Source organism: Theropithecus gelada, chromosome 3 (assembly GCF_003255815.1).
Source record: "Theropithecus gelada isolate Dixy chromosome 3, Tgel_1.0, whole genome shotgun sequence".
In the NCBI taxonomy this organism is placed as follows: Eukaryota; Metazoa; Chordata; class Mammalia; order Primates; family Cercopithecidae; genus Theropithecus; species Theropithecus gelada.
The window spans coordinates 145,927,156-145,940,324 of NC_037670.1; the positions used below are offsets into that span (position 1 = coordinate 145,927,156).

General features: G+C 40.4%; 1 pseudogene; it reads right to left on the reverse strand.

Moving 5' to 3' along the window:
• Window positions 1-10,332: 10,332 nt before the first annotated feature.
• LOC112621679 overlaps window positions 10,333-13,169 on the reverse strand; it is an 81,637-nt pseudogene continuing 78,800 nt past the window's right edge.

The following is a 13,169-nucleotide window of genomic DNA, read 5'->3' on the forward strand; positions in this document are numbered from 1 at the left end:
GTGACTGCTTAATGGGTACAGATTATCATTTTGGGGTGATGAAAATGTTCTGAAATTAGACAGCAGTGATGCTTGCCTAACATACAGAATATGCTAAAGACCACTGGATAATACACTTTAAAATAATTAAGATGGATAATTCTGTGTTATGTAAATTTTATCTCACAAAATCTTCCAAAAATATTTAGCACTTTGTCGGTCACATATAACATAAAGTGCAACATATATTTACTCCTTCTTTCCAGGCAAGGATGAAGTGGCAGATGAAACTTGAGAGAACCATTATTTATTTGATTTTATTCTTTCTCCTATTAGGAACTACTTGTAGAGTAGAATATCAAGATCTTACTACCCCCAAACATATTTTCCACGGACACCCAAAACCCAACAAGTAAATAGTTATTTGTTTAGATTTTACCTTTTCTGTTACTGTAAATCTCTCCAGGTGATGAAAACATTTAAGTTTCTTAATCAAAGATTAATGTAATAGTGTGTGTTAGGATGGGCTAGATCTTTTTAGAGAGGCAAGTAACCCCCAAATTTTAGTTGCTTAGATAGGCAAAAATTGGCTGAGCACAGTGCCTGTGATCCCAGCGCTTTGGGACGCCAAGGAGGAAGGATTGCTTGAGTCCAGGAGTTTGAGACCAGCCTGGGCAACATAGGAAGACCTCTGTCTCTTCAAAAAAATTTTAAAAATTATCTGCCATGGTGGTGTGTGTCTGTAGTCGTAGCTACTCTGGAAGCTGAGGTAGGAGGATAGCTTATGACCAGGAATGCAAGGCTTCAGTGAGCCATGATTGCACCACTGCATTCCAGTCTGGGTGATAGAGCAAGACCCTGTCTCTAAAAGACAATAAATGAGTAAAATAAAATGAATTTTAAAACGTGCAAGTTTAGTTTTCACTCATACTACATCTCCACTAATAGTCAAATGGATGACTTTGTTTATCATAATTACTCAGGAATTCAGGCTACTGAAGGCCATCAGTATGGCAAGAAAACAGGAAAATCATGCGTTACTCTGCAAAGTTATCAAACAGAAATTACACAAGTCACTTCTACTCACATTTCATTGGCCATAACAAGTAGCATGGGCGTGTCTAACTTCAAAAAGAGGTGGGGAATGCAGTTGTTGCATATGACTAGAAAGCAGAGAACTGGAAATACGTGAGTAACACTAATAACTGTTTCATAGGAATAAAAATCCCCAAACTGGGGTCCTAAATTGTGTTGAGATCATTATGTCAATACCTTTATTTTGTACTAATTTTAAACTGACATCTGTAACATCTTATTCCCTGCTGTTTCTGTACTAGACTTTTTTCAGATGGGATACGTTCCTTCAAATAATACTTTCAACCTTCTTAGATAAGCCTTGTGAAGGCTTATTAATTCTTATTCGCCTAGATTTCTGTTTTTTAAAAACCCATCATTTTCCTTAAATCACTTGTCCAAACTTATGCCTATAAGAGGGAGAAAAAGGGAAACAAAAAATTACTGAATAATAATCTATTCTTAAACAATGAAGACAAGTTAAGTACGTAGGATAGGCATCCATTTAAAGAGCAAAATTACCATTCTTTAATCAAGTATCAGTTAAAAGGAAAAAAAATAACACCCCCCCGTAACACACACAGACAACATGAATGAAGGGAGAAATTACTGGAGGGTAAGAACTGTCAGTAGTAAGTGATGTTGTAATCAATTATTTACACATTGCCAAACCCAATGGCCAATTCTCAGTCTTCATCTTTCTTGAGCTCTCAGCAGCACCTGATGCCACAGATCATTTATGCTTCTTGAGACACCCTCTTCACTTGGCTTCTGGGACACCATTATTGTATTTCTTCTTTCTTCTTTCTCCTTTCTTCTTTTTTCTTTCTTTTTCTTCTTCCTCTTCTTCTCTTTTTGAGATGGTGCCTTTGTCTGTCACCCAGACTAGAGTGGAGTACCACCATCACAGCTCACTGCAGCCTCTATCTCTCAGGCTCAGGCAATCTTCCCACCTCAGCCTCCTCCATGCCCATCTAATTTTAATTTAATTTAATTTATTTATTTATTTTTGTAGAGACAAGAGCTCACTATGTTGCCTAGGCTAACCTCGAACTCCTGGACCCAAGCAATGCTCCTGCCCGAGCCTCCCAAAGTGTTGGGATTACAGGCGTGAGCCACCATGTCTGGCATGTCTGGCCTCCACTAGATATTTCTGATTAAATGTCTAGCCTCTATTTCAAGCTAATATAGCCAAAACTTAACTATTGATTCCTGTAGTTTCCAAACATTCCTCTCCTCTGGTTCTTCTTCTCACTAAATGGCAGCTCCATTGATTGTTCAGGCCACAAATCTCTTAGTCATCCTTTACTTTTCTCTTTATCTTACAGCTCAGATTTGGGCCATCATAAAACATGGGAACATTATTTTCAAAACATAATCAGAATCTGACCACTTCTTACAATCTTCCCCACCACTTACTTGGTCCAAGCTACCTTCATCTCTTGCTCAGATGTTGCAGTGTCATCAGTATTTTTTTTGGGTGACACTCAGAGTAATCCTTTTAAAAATCAGTCAGATGGTGCCACTTCCTGTACTAGCTTCAAATATTACCCAGAATACAATTCAAAATTCTCATCCTTGCACAAGATAGCCATTTGGGATGCCGGGAATGTCCCATATTTTGACCTAGGTTACGTTTATATGGGTATATGTAATGCATCTAGGAGTGTAAATACATGTATAAAACATATAAATGTGTGTGTATGTAGATATATATGGAGAGATAAGTATTAAGCTGTATAATTAATATGTGGGCACTTCACTATAAGTAAAACTCTCTCTCTCTCTCTATATATATATGTATATATTTTAAATTTAAAACTCTGAAAATCTGCTCTACATCATCTCATCTCTCACCACTCACCTTCTAAAACTATGTTCCAGTTACACTGGGTTCCTGAATATTTCTGGAACTATGGGAAGCATGTTGCCACCTAAGGGATTGGCACTTACTGTATGCTCTATCTAGAGTGCTTGGAAACAAGTCTCACTTCTTATAGGTCTGCTGGAATTGTCTGAGAGGCCTTCCCTGAACTCCTACGCAATGATATTTACCCTATTACACTCTACCTATCTATTTGTCTTGAATTTTGCAGGAGAAAATCACACCAAGAAGCTGGTTTCATCTTAAGAACATAACCGCACACCTCACATGGATTCTCAGTGCCATCCTACAGGTTACTCTTCTGTCTTGTTTCCCACACTCTGATTTCTTTTTCTTCAAATCTCCCCAACCTTCCTCAACTTCTTCTCACTTTGGATAATGACATCACTGTTTTACTCAAATGGAAACTAGCAGAAAATTTTATTAGTTTCTCCACCACAAAATCTATAATCCTATTGGTAATTGAACATATCTTCACTATCTCTTTCCTGTTACAATGAGAACTGTATTCAACTTGCTTTCAAGGGCCTATGCCAACTGAGCTGTGGGTTCATTCTTTTTCCTTCACAAGAACTTTGATCCTTCAGTTATCTCTTACCTTGTTGCAATACCAGTGTCTCTCTCTCTGTCTGTCTCTCTGGGTATTCCAAATAGCATGCACACATTCTCTAGTATCTGCCATATGCTAAACACACAAAAAAACTCTACCTTCATTCCCAAATCTCCCACCCAGTCTGATTTCTCTGCAAAACTTCTCTAAAGAGTTGGCCTTTCATGCTCTCTCCTTTTCCCTGCCACCCACAAATTCTTCAACTTACTCAAGTCTGGCTTCTCTTCTGCCCACCACTGCTGTGGAAACCTGCGTGTTTATAACTCCGGTGGCCCCCTCTCTATCCCAACGTATTGACTTTTTCTTGCATTGAACATGTCTGCTTTCTCCCTCATTTGCGCTTCTCTTGGATTCCAGAATACTTCCTTTTTCTCAGCTTTTGTCTTGTCTCATGGTTGGTTCCTCCGCTCCTCTGTCTCCTTTGATAGCTCCTTCATATCTACTCAATCTTTACATGTTTAAGTGCCTCAGCGTTTGGTTCTGGATAGTTTTCTTTTCTCATCCTGTGCTTGAGTAATCTTACCAAATTCCTTGGCTTTTGAATAATCTAAACATAGCTATTCTTAAGCATTTGAAATATAATCTAGATTACAGGCAGGATTTACGTACTAGAGATGCTGGATTGAGAGTTATCCAAATAGATTTGCTATTTGAGACTCTGAGATTGGGAGAACTCGCAGAAGAGTTGAAGATACAAAAAAAAAAAAAAAAAAAAAAAATTGTCTGGCGTGGTGGCACATCCCAGTACTTTGGGAGGCCATGGCAGGTGGATCACTTGAGGTCAGGAATTCAAGACCAGCCTGGCCAACACAGTGAAACCCCATCTCTACTAAAAATACAAAAATTAGTCAGGTGTGGCGGCCTGTGCCTCTAGACCCAGCTACTTGGGAGGCTGAGGTGGGAGGATCATTCGAGCCTAGGAGGTGGAGGTTGCAGTCAGCCGAGATCATGCCACTGCACTCCAGTCTGGACAATAGACGCAGCCCTTGTCAAAAAAAAAAAAAAAAGAAAGAAAGAAAGAAAAGAAAAGAAAATACAAGTATTTTGATAGGACTTTCTGTTTTGGGGTTAGGAGTAGGAAGAGGTGAAGTAGAAAGGCAGTGATCAGAGCAGGAAGAACAGAACAAACATGAAACTCCAGAGAAGAGAGACATGCAAGGAAAAGAGTCTTCTACACAATAAAAATCTGCAGAATTTTTGGATCAGAAGATAACAGAAAAAATTTTTTAGGATTTGAAAAGAAGAAAAGGAGATCATAATATCTGCAAAGGCAGTTTTGGTAGGTTATAAAATTGGTACATTTTGGAGTAAGGAGTAGAAGGAGAGAATTTCCAGGCATACATCACTCATTTCATGAGTTTAACAGTGGGAGAAATGGTTTGATAAATAAAATAAATAGTGGGATCAACCTTGTTTTTTTGTTTTGTTTGTTTTTGTTTTTTGTTTTTGTCTTTTTTTAAATGCTGTTTATTGAAGCAGGGAGATGAGAGCTTGTTTTTAAAAAGGTATCTACAGAGAAGAAGGAATTGAAACTGTAATAGAAAAAAGAAGCAATCAAAAATCAGGGAAAATAGAAGGATTGGACTTTGCAGTATAGGAAAAAGAGTGAAGGGATTCTTTTTAGAAATAAAGAGGTTTATCTCTTCCTTTGAAACTTATGGAAGAGACTAAAAGGCCTATCAAAACAATAATGCTGGCCTGGCACGGTGGCTCACGCTTGTAATCCCAGCACTTTGGGAGGCCGAGGCAGGCAGATCACCTAAGGTCAGGAGTTTGAGACCAGCCTGGCCACCTTGGTGAAACTCCATTTCTACTAAATATACAAAAAATTAGCCAGACATGGTGGTGCATGCCTGTAATCCCAGCTACTTGGGAGGCTAAGGCACAAGAATGGCTTGAACCTGGGAGGCAAATACTACAGTGAGCTGAGGTTGCGCTACTGCAACTCTGTTGTCTGGGCAACAGAGCGAGAGTCTGTCAAAAAAAGAAAGAAAGAAGGAAAGAAGGAAGCAAGGAAGGAAGGAAGGAAGGAAGGAAGGAAGGAAGAAAGAAAGAAGGAAAGAAAGAAAGAAAGAAAGAAAGAAAGAAAGAAAGAAAGAAAGAAAGAAAGAAAGAAAGAAAGAAAACGATAATGTTTCTGTAGGCCAGGGTTTTTTTTTTTTTTTTTTAAAGATAATGCTGGGGTATACTGAAGATGATGGCCCAGATCTTTCATGTGACATAGAAGGCCAGATCATCTACTAAATGATCAGGCAGAATCATGACTTGAGCAGCATGAGGAAAATAAGGAGCCTGGCTATAATGCATCAGGTGGGAGTCAGGATGTCTGGGTTTCAGCTGACTCAGAATATCTACTGACCTCAGGCAAATCTACAAGTTTCAGATTCCTCACTTACAATGTAAAGAAACCAGGCTCAATTTCTAAAGTCCCTAACAATCTGTGTTTGATTTTGTGACTGGAGACTGGAATATCTTCTGTAAGAAGAGGATTTACTGAGTCAATGAGAAAACAATGAAAAGATCAAGCAACAGCATGAGGATCTAGTTGAAAATTAACAAAGCTGAGTTAGTTCTGAACCACTCTGCATCTTCCTCTAAGGATCCTCCGTGGCCAGGAAGCAGCAGTGGAGAAAGCCAGCCATGGTAGCAGCCCTTTATAGTAGACAATGGTGTCCAGTTCTGTAGAATGTCAGAGTCCAAGACGTCTGGTCTAGTGGAAAGGGAAGTATTGTAGACCATGCTGCTCAGTCTGAGGACAAACTCCAGTTTCATAAAGAGGGCCCTGATAGGATGAAGTGAATTCAAGGACATGGAAGTCTTGGGGATCTCTCTGAAGTTAGAATGCTCATTTCAGAGGGTTAAAAAAAGGGCAGGTGAAGCACAGAGAAATTTGATATAGAGCAGGTAAGGAGCACATGGTTGAATCTCAGAGAAATAGCAATGCCTATTAAAAGTGAGATCTGGGTTGAGTGTGGTGGCTCATGCCTGTAATCCCAGCACTTTGGGAGGCCAAGGCGGGCAGATCACTTGAGGTCGGGAGTTTGAGACCAGCCTGACCAACATGGAGAAACCCCATCTCTACTGAAAATACAAAATGTGCCGGGCATGGTGGTGCATGCCTGTAATTCCAGCTACTCAGGAGGCTGAGGCAGGAGAATCACTTGAACCCAGGAGGCAGAGGTTGCGGTGAGCTGAGATTGCGCTATTGCACTCCAGCCTGGGCAATAAGAGTGAAACTTCTTCTTAAGAAAAAAAAAAAAAAAAAAAAAAAAAAAAAAGTGAGCGAGAGAGAGAGAGAGATGGTATATACTATCTTGGTGTGTAGATGATGCTAAATAGAAATGCCAAGAAGTTAAGGCAACAAACTCAGTAAATATGGCATCAAAGCAGTTTAGTAATAACACTGAAGTGCCTGAGGTTGTTGCTCATGGAGAAACAAATTATAAGCTAAAAGTGTAAGTGTAATGAATATGGAGATAAAATCTGCAGAATATGGTGAATATTGCATTGTCCTTAAGGCAGTACGTACATGCATGTGTGTGTGAGAGAGTGTGTGTGCGTATGTGTGTGTGTGTGTGACAGAGAGAGAGAGAGAAAGGGAGAGAGAGAGGACAATAAAGAAAAGGAAGAACAGTCAACAGAGACTGTACAATGGGAGACAAAAGAGTCAACAGGCAACCAAAAAAAAAACAAAAACAAAAAAAAAAAAAGGAAGAAAATTACTACTCATCTCTCTTCAAATCAAGTATAGGAAGGTAATAGACCAACAGGTTACTGTTAGAGAGAAAAAGTGTTTTTACCAACACGAATTGGAAGAGACATTAAAGGACATAATAGCAGCACTTACCATAATGCTTAGTAAAAGCACTCGAGATAAGTTTTGTTGAATACAGATTACACATGTTTACTGTTTGTCTTTTCCTGAATACTTTCACATATATCTGCTTTAATCTTGTGGGTTTTAAAAAGAGATTATCTTAATCTGTCCCTAACTCACTTTACAGAGAATTTGGGGTCAATCCAGCAGAGGATACCTGGTGTCAAAATTGCCAAGAATTTGCAACCTGGACATGGATTCCCATTCAAAATCAGAGAAACAAGCACTCTTTTCTCAAAGGGTATAACCAAGATTCAAATGCTGGGAAGACCAATAACTAATTTCAAATTTAAAAGACCAAAGGTAGCACTGCTGGGCCAAGAACTGGATAGAGCATGGACCAGAGATGAAGAGCAATTAAGGAAAAGGTGGGGACAAATGATCATTTCATAATGTAAACATATATAAAACATCACATTGCACCCCATAAAAATAATATATGCAATTATTATTTGTCAATTAAAAAGAAAAGTAAAAGGAGGGTTCATGGAAGCAGTCTTGGTGAAACTTCAGCCATTTCCATTAATTTATGGTGCGGGAGGGGTGGTCTAGTTTTAAGAACTAACAATGGGACAAGGTGAAATTCACTCTTGAGCCTTCATCTGAAAAGTTGTAACTGATGTTTAGGTCTCTTGTTATAAATCTTCAGTTGAGATGAAGGTCTTAACTGAAAGGGAGTCTGTCTACAATGAAAGAATGGTTTTACAATTTATTCGTTCAATTGTTCCTAAATTCCTGATTTTCAGGTTCATCCTTTTCTTTAATCCAAATAATTAGCTGGTGACATAATCCATGTGCTATTGGAAAGAAAGCACACTCCCTTCCCATGGCCATATTTCCATATCTTCCTGTTCTCTTGTTACTCATAATTCCTGCTCCCTCTTCATTATTAACTCCTATTTATGCTCTTGATTCCTGCAGCTGTCACCTTTGCCCTGCACATGGCCACTGCTCTCCTACCTCCTACCTGCATTCAGCAAAGCACCACTAACACTGGGCTGTTTTATGTAATAGATACCTGCCTAATGTTTGAGAATGATAGAGACTCAGGAACATTCATTCATCCCATTTAGTAAATAGTTTTAAACACCTATCATTGATACGACTCCAATGAGTAGAGGAACACCAGGTTCTTCGTCTGGGCTCGAATGAGATAAAACAACATGGACACACATGGAGTGGTTTTAAGGAGCAGAGAGTTTAATAAGCAAGAAAGAAGGACGAAGGCAGAAGGAAGAAGCTCCCCAATACAGATAGGGAGCCAGGCTCCAAAGTAGAGAGAGGGAGCCCCAAGTGCAGTGGATACCAGCCAGATATATGTAGAGGCTAGAGGAAGCAGTGTCTGATTTGCATAGGGCTCAGGGGATTGATTTGACCAGGCATGTCATTCACGTAGCCCATGAAAAAGCTGGCCCTCCCGCCCTAATATGGAAATGAACGGCACCATGATGTTCTACACACGTGCAGATATGTGGGGGTGGCCATGTTGGCAGGAACATGTGGGGCAAGGGCAAGAAGGCCCTGGGCATCACCATGTTTGGGTGGACCCAGTTTCTAGTGGCCTGTTTTTGCAGATAAAAGGTTGCCAGCCTGGCTCTAAGAACAGGGCGCTTTATAGGAAACTTTTCTGGAGATGCTTTTAAAAAAACGAAAACTTCCCAAGAACCCCTTTTCCTCTCTATCTGCCTAAAATAATTTCTTACTAACTCCCACCACATTGTCTAGACATTTTTCTAGGTGCTGGGCACAAAGCATTGAACAATAAGGATCAAATCCTCGTCTTCATATTGCTTGCATTTTATTTGGATCACAGACAGTAAGTAATTTTAAAAACTATATTAAAGTTGCAATTAACTTTCTTTGGTAGACAAATAGTGCCAATATGATCCTAAGAATCTAGAAAAAATTAGAGCTTGGCTTCTTTAAATGACTGCTTAATAGGTTGCTTATTATTTCTCACACCCCTGTGTTTCTCTGAAGAACAAAAGAAAGAGTAATGAAATGAAGGGGAGAAAGGTGACACAATGAGCAACAGGCCAGACCAGATGCAGTGGCTCATGCTTGTAATCTCAGCACTTTGGGAGGCTCAGACAGGATTGCTTGAGTCCAGGTATTTGAGACCAGCCTGGGCAACAGAGCAAAACTTGCTCTCTACTAAAAAATAATAAAAATTAGTCAGGCATGGTGGTGTCCACCTGAATTCCTAGCTTCTCAGGAGGCTGAGGTATGAGGATTGCTTGAACTCAAGAGTTGGAGGCTGCAGTAGTGAGCTATAATCGTGCCATTGCCCTCCAGGGGGACCTTGTCTTAGGAAAAAAAAAAAAAAAAAAACCCCGAAAGGTAACAAGACAACTCCAGGTGACTCCAAAGAAGTCACCTTCACAGAATTCTGAAAAGGGAGTCTGTCTTGGGGCACATTATTCCAGATTTTTACCTCCTCAAATGGATGATCTGACATTTGAAGTCACCCCCCTTATCGTATCAGCTGGAACCTTCCTCCTGGGTGCAGGTCCTTTCCTTTTTATTTATATGAAGAGCCTCCCTACATATTTGCACTCATGCCTTCCACGTTAGTAAATGACTTTCACTTAGTGCTATGACATCTCTTCTCTGGAACTCTCTCGGTTCTCACCTCATGATGAATAGTTTCAGTTAACATTCTTTCCTTTACTTATCTTAGTAATTTACAGAGGAGAATTTGCTCTCTCTGTTGTTACAAGTACAGGTAGCTTCATATTTTATACAATCCATTAGAAAATGGTGCCGAAAAGGAGGATCTCTGACCAGATAAAAGAGAGGGTCTCTGGTCTCTGACTAGATAAAGATAGTTCCCCTAATCCTTCTTGACCACAGATAATACTTTTCGTGAGCATCCACATCTTTTTAATAAGAAGGTAGGATCCAGGGTTAGTTTTTGTAGCCTTGGCTGGCCCGTCGGCCTCTGGCACGCTGGAACTTCTCGGCCTTGGAGCGGATGTAGGGTTTGGTGTGGCTGTGCGGGGTTCCCGGGGCCTTGCCGAAATGCCGGTACACCTCTCCACCCCTGTGAGGACCTGAGAGCAGGACGCTGCCGCGGCCCCTGGGGAAATCCAGGGCCAACTGGTCGAAAGTGAGGTTCTTGTCCCCTGCCCTGAGGATGTGGCTGCGGCCCGGCTGGTCACGCGCAGGGCACACGCCTTCAGTTTGGGCACCTCCTGAACCCGCACCGTCATCTGCTGTGGTTCCCACAACCACGGCCTTTTTGTTTTCCCGGCCAGGAAGCTTCATCTTCCGGATCATCTGGGAAAGGGACAGAGGTGGCCGGTTGGTGCACTCATAAACAACCTCTTCAGCACTGTTACATTTTTTAAAGTGCCCTAAATATCCTTATCAGAGGGGTATTCTTCATTTCACTTTCTCTCTTTTTTTCCCCCTCAGAGCCTTCTTGCCCTCTATTTAAATCTTTCTTCTAAAGCTTCTCTTCCAGTCCTAGGACCCCCAATTCTTTGTCTCCCTTGACTTCCAAGGGAACATTATTTTTAACAATTCTTAATTATGCAAAGAATTTTATTTCTTCACTTTCTTAACTATTCCAATTCTAACTAAGCTCTAGGGCCTACCTACATTTAACTAAATGAAACTAAACAACAAAGCCATCATTTATATGGCTGTCCTATGTTATGGAAGCAAGCTTGAGTCATCTTTTTTTAATAGGAATTTTGTCTTCTTCCTACAAATGCATTGTCACCAAAGAGAGTAATAGAGGGAAGGATTTGGCACAGGGAGAGATGGGCTTGGGATGAATAGAATCAAAATTTCAGAGTTTTAAGGGGTTGGTAAGGGGCTTTTGCCCAGAACCATAAAATAAAGAAAAAGAGATGAAGGGAGCTTTTCAGCTGAAGGTGGATGAGTTTTCTATTAGTCATCTGTTGGGAGAGATAGATGGATATTAAAGGGAGAGGACAGTTTACATATATAGAGATTTATAAAGGCCCAAATACAGACACAGGAAAGACAACCCACCTGTTTCTAGCATCCTAGATAGCACATTTCTGTGGAGCCAACAAAAAAAAGTGTACACAAATAAACCCATTCTATTCAGGTGTGTTTTGAAAGAGCCATGTTGACTGGTCTAAGATGTGGAAAAAAAGCCAGGGGTTTTGTTCACAGTAAGTTCAATTCAAAGAAATCCAGTGATGTGCCAAAAGAGCTAACTAGTATCTTAGCCTGCATTAATGCAATTACAGTCTCTTTAATAGTGAAGTGCTGTTCTACAGCACTTACCATGGGGAGTAAATGAAGCATTTCTAGCATGGTAATGAATCTATTGGTAGTACAGTCATTAATGAACTGTGTTTTATTTATTTATTTATTTATTTTTTTGATGGAGTTCCTCTCTTGTTGCTCAGGCTGGAGTGCAACGGCGTGATCTCGGCTCACCACAGCCTCTGCTTCCCAGGTTCAAGTGACGCTCCTGCTTCAGCCTCCTGAATAGCTGGGATTACAGGCGCCTGCCACGACACCTGGCTAAGTTTGTATTTTTAGTAGAGACGGGTTTCTCCATGTTGGTCAGGCTGGTCTGGAACTCCCGACCTCAGGTGATCCACCCACCTTTGCCTCCCAAAGTGCTGGGATTACAGGTGTGAGCCACTGTGCCCGGCCCTGTTTTTTTTTTTGGTTAAGTTTTTATTTGGTCATATTAAGACACAGTAAGGTTTTGCTTCTATAAAGTGAATAATCATTACCCCTTTGTTTTTCTTTTTGTAATTCAAGGGAAAACTTAAGTTTGGTTGGTTAATGTTCCTTTTTCCCCTCTATATAGATGCACTTAAGAGAATAATTGTAGTTAAAAAAAAAATAAGTAATTACACTTTTGGAAGCCAGAATGATACACTGCAGTTGTGCAGGGAGGATCAGAGGTAGGAACCCCAAGAAGCTACTTCTGGCCTGACTCCCTCTTCCCTTCCTTGCCCAGCTCCTCTAATTTTGCCTGAGGGATGCAAAGTAAACTACATCAACAAAGGTCCAGGAACCACAACAATTCTGAGGTCACAAATCATCTAGGCCTGCAAGTGGGTGCCCTAGATTGTAGGCATTGATGCCAAGGAAGGAGCCCACCCTCTTAACACCTCATGATCTGTAGGGCGTTGAGAGCAGGGGCTTTGACTCCTTAGTTCCTCCCCTGAAAGGCCTTAGTTAGGAAGGTAGCTGAGTCACCATAGAAAGGTCAAGTATCTGTAACATAGCCAATCCTGAGAGTGAATTCTGATAGACAACCTTTCTTCGAAATATGTTTTATTTTTGTTTTTCTATATTCATATTGTTTTCTATATTTATTTTTGTATATTCTATATTCTATGTTGTGTTTTTCCATATTTTTCTATAAATAAAATGCATACTGACCCAAGGGATTCAAACATCGTGGGTATCAGACTCACATGTCCCTCCCCAGAGACACAGCCTCTGCCTAGAATCCCAACAGCCCCCTTTAGGCACTGTGTCACCCCTGGGTTTTTTCCTGAGATAGTAAGCTGTAGCAGGAGGCCCTGAGAGCCGCGGTTGCTTTGTTGGGAGAATAAGGCAGTAATCTGTAGTCTCACTTCCTCAGTTTAAAATGAAGGGCTTGGCCCAAATGACTTGTAAGTTTCTTTTAAATTTCTACCTTCTGCAAAAATAGCAAAAAGTTTTAAAATTTTCATTTATAATATCCTGGAATACATAGGGCAAGTGAAAAGGCAGTTAGTTGACTAATTTGATCACGGTGA